We start from the raw sequence: 4810 nt of genomic DNA on the forward strand, positions 1-4810 counted from the left end.
AACTGCTAATTTACTGGAAAACAGAAAAGTAAAGGGAATGCACAGTCAGTTTCCTCTCTCCTTGTTTTTTTTTTTTTTTTTTTTTACTTTACCTGACTGTACTGATCTAAAAGAGGAAAAAAAATATATATGTTCAGTGTGTACTTGGTTATTGTTAAAGAATTAGTTCACCCCGAAAATGAGAATTTAATAAACGTTTACTTACCCAAATGCCATCCACAATGCTTATGTCTGTCTTTCTTCAGTGGAAAATCAATTAATTTTGAGGAAAACGTTTCTCCACACAATGAACTTGAATTGCAACCAAAATTTTGAAGTCCAAATCAATGCAGTTTTAAAGCGCTTCAAATGACTTGATCCCAGCTGAGCAATAGGGCCTTATCTAGTGAATCCATCGCTCATTTTCTTAAATCTCCTGGGATTGAGGAGAACATTTGGAGCACTTTAAAGTCCTTTGAAACTCCATTGATTTGGACTTCAACATTTTGGTTACCATTGAAAATCCATTGTGTGGAGAAAATCCTAAAACATTTTCCTCAAACTTAATTTATTTTTCCACTGAAGAAAGAAAGACATGAACATCTTGGATGGCATTGGGGTGAGTAAATTATCAGGAAATTTTAATTTTGGGGTGAACAAATTTTTTAAAATGAAGTTACTGGATGCTGTTTGGTGTACAAGATGTTGTCTATAAATTGACAGTTGTCCGCACCGAATAAAATGTTATGTTTCTCTGATTTGCAAGTTCTTGTTTCTCATTTTGTTCAAACTAAATCTTTAATTCACTGAATTGGTCTATTACTCTTTCTCCTCTCTTGTGTGTGGTGAGCGCACTGGCGTCGCATCATCTAAGTGAATGCTGCACACTGGTGGTGGTTGAGGAGCGATCCCCTGATATGATTGTAAAGCGCTTTGGGTGTACAGTAGTACATATGAAAGCGCTATATAAATTCCTCATGCATTAATTCGATATAAAGTAGGAAACAATAAAAAAATAAAATAAATAGGAGTCTGAATGTGCTAACATTATCTAAAAATAAATGTTGTGCTCTTAAAATAAGAAAGTATGGCTTGAAATTTCTGATTCTAGGATAGACTGTGTCAAAATATACCATGTACTTTAAAAAGATACTTAATTCATTTAAATAAATCACTAGAATTGGCATTTTCAAGTAATAAGAAAATTCAAGTTATATTTTCTCAAAACAAGCAAAATAATCTTTTGCTTTTAGCTCTAGGCTAGTTAATTTATCTTAGAAGAAAAAAAACAAGAATTCTTTTTTTATTTTAAGATTTTTTGACTTGGCAAGATTTCATTTTTTGCAGAGTGGATATCTGATCTAGTTTAAACTGGTTCAGAAACAACGCCGCCTCAGAACTCCAGCTTCAGTGTCTACGTGCTCCCTTTGTTGCTGGCCTGCATCCTAAGACACCGTCGGAAAAGGAGGAAAGGTAAGCGTGCTGGAATTCTATGCAGATCGTGGGAAAGAAGTTGTAATCCTCCTCTCCCTACCATCTTGTTACCCAACATACAGTCTCTGGATAACAAACTTGATGAACTTAATGCGAGAATCACATTCAAGCGGGACAATCATAACTGCTGCGTTCTGGCTTTCTGTGAGACGTGGTTATACTCAGAAGTACCGGATATGGCCATTACACCGCCTGGATTGTCAATTTTTTGTCATGACAGATAGCTAAACTCCGGTAAGAGCAGAGGTGGAGACGGTTGCTTTATGATTAACACTCGCTGGGGCACTGATGTTACAGTTTTATCTACACACTGCTCCCCTGAGATTGAACTGCTCTCCATTAAAGTGCGTCCCTTCTACCTCCCGCGGGAGTTTAATTCAGTCATTCTCACAGTTGTTTACATCCCGCCTCACGTGTACAAAACTGAAGCATTGGACGAACTGTACAGCACCATAAACGGATTGGAAATTGCTCATCCCGACTCTGCTTTCATCGTTGTTGGGGATTTTAACAGGGTAAATACGAGGAAAATTCTTCCCAAATTCTACCAGCACATACATTTCCCCACAAGAGGTGATCAAACATTAGATCACTGCTATTCAACACTAAAGGACAGTTACAAAAAAACCCATCGCCTGTCCAGCATTCGGCAAAGGAGACCACATTAGCATACTGCTCTTACCAGCCTACAGACAATGCCTCAAACAGGAAAAAACGGTTTCTAAAAGGAAAAAATGGTTTCTAAAACAGTCTACAAATGGAGTGAAGAGGCCATCTCCAAACTGCAGGACTGCTTTGATTCCACAGACTGGCAGATGTTTCAAGATTCAGTAGGAGACAACATACAGGAATACACAGATTCTGTGATAGGCTACATTAACAAATGCACAGAGGATGTTGTCCCTTCCATTAATGTTAAACCATTTCCAAACCAGAAAACCATGGGTCAACAGTGAGGTGCATGCCAAATTAAGAGCACAAACTGCTGCCATCAACTCTGGGGATTTAACTGCTTACAAGAAGTCCAGGTATGACCTTCAAAATCAGCCAAAAGAGACTTTAGGGACAGAGTGGAGTCAGAATATCATGGCTCTGACCCCCAACGCATGTGGAGCAGTTTGCGTTATATCACGGACTACAAAGGAAGGAAAAGCAGTGGTGTGTCTTTGCCTCCTTACCAGATGAGCTCAATACATTCTATGCTCGCTTTGAGGCAGACAATACATTCCCTGCTGTGAAAATACCTGCTGACACTGACACCTGCCCCTTGGTTCTAACCACACACAAAGTGAGTAAGGCCTTCAAGAGAGTCAACGGCCGCAAAGCTCCAGGTCCAGATGGCATACACGGACGTGTCGTGAGGGCCTGTGCTGTCCAGTTAGCAGATGTCTTCACCAACATCTTCAACCTCTCCTTGAGACTTACAGTGATCCCCACATGTTTCAAGCAAACCACCATCATCCCTGTTCCCCCCCACAAAAAAACTGACTCCTGCCTGAACGACTACTGCCCTGTAGCACTGACATCAGTCATCATGAAGTGCTTCAAACGGCTCTCACATTAATTCCATCACTAAATTGGCATTCTTTCATCTACGTCGTATCGCTCAGCTCTGTCCCTTTATCAGTATCTCAGATGCTGAAACTGTCATCCATGCATTTGTCACCTCACGTCTTGATTACTGCAATGCACTTTTCATCATTCAGTGTTGTTGCGCCCAAAATGTGGAACTCTCTCCCCCCATCACTCCGTTTTGTTAACACTATCTCTGAATTCAAATCCATGCTCAAAACACACCTATTTTCTGAATGTTATAGTTCTTAGTGTGTTTTTTTTTTCTTCTTCTCTCTGCTGGTTGCTGCCCCATCTACCCAATTTCTCACTTACTGTACTTGCACTCTCATTTGCCTATTGTTGTTCTGTCTGCTCTCTTTGTCAATTGCCTTTATTGTTGTTTGTTTATTGTAACGTGTCCTTGAGCTCTGGAAAGGGGCTATATAAATAAAACTTATTATTATTATTAGTCAAATCCCACATCTGCTCCTCTCTGCCTGACACCTTGGACCCATTACAATTTGCTTACCGTTCTAACAGATCCACTGATGACGCCATTGCAATGGCCATACACTCTGCACTAGAACACTTGGAGGGAAGAGACAGCTATGTGCGGATGCTGTTTGTTGATTACAGCGCTGTATATAAAACCATCCCTACCAAACATTTAGCAAAATTGACAGTCAAAACTTAATAGTCATTTAGTCCTAGACTTACTGACCGACAGATCCCAGGTGGTTAGAATTGGCAATCACACATCCTCCTAACTCAAACTCAGCACTGGTGCCCCACAGGGATCTGTACTCAGTCCTCTCTTGTATTCCCTGTTCACTTATGACTGCTCTGCTAAGAATAGCTCCAACATCATCCTTAAATTTGCTGATGATACAACATCACTAATGGTGATGAGACATCCTACAGAGATGAGGTTAATGCACTCACAGCATGGTGTGCTGATAACAATCTCTAAACATCAGTAAGAATAAGGAGATGATCGTGGACTACAGGAAGTCACAGAGAGAGGGTCATGTTCCCATTCACATCAATGGAGAGATAGTTAAGAGCTACAAGTTCCTTGGCATTCACATCTCTGAGGATCTTTCCTGGAGCCTTCACTCAGAGACCACAGTGAGAACAGCCCGTCAGCGTCTCTACTTCCTGCGGAGACTGAAGAGGTTTGGCATCTCCTCTGTCATCATGTCAGACTTCTACTAAGCAATATTGAGAGCATTCTGACCAGCTGCATCACTGTATGGTACGGCAACTTCTCTTCCTTGGACCTCAAAGCTCTTCAGCGAGTGCTGAGAACAGCAGAGTTCATCATTGGACATAAACTACCACTGGTTATCATCATTCATCAAAATATATTTTGTGTTCAACAGAATAAATTAATTCTTACAAGTTTAGAACAACACGAAAGTGAGTAAATGATGACAATGTTCATTTTTGGGTGAATATAACCTTTAATGAATTACTTTTGTATGAAATTCTTAGGTTAAAACACATACACATGTATAAGAAACATTTATGTGTGTGTTCCTGTTAATGTGTCTTAAACATTCAGTGTTTCTATTAAGTTTTTTATCTAAGTACCTTTTTACCTTTGAAATATTATTTTAGGACTATGATAATCAAAACCATTACAGATGTAAAAAATATATATAACTTAAGGCTAAAAAATGTAATAAAAGTAAATAGATTCCCTAAAACAGACCATAAACAATACAATTAAGAGTATGTAAATGAATAAATGAATCAAAAGATGAACACATTAACATGCACA

The sequence above is a fragment of the Carassius auratus genome, unplaced genomic scaffold, assembly GCF_003368295.1.
Source record: "Carassius auratus strain Wakin unplaced genomic scaffold, ASM336829v1 scaf_tig00018191, whole genome shotgun sequence".
NCBI classification, from domain to species: Eukaryota; Metazoa; Chordata; class Actinopteri; order Cypriniformes; family Cyprinidae; genus Carassius; species Carassius auratus.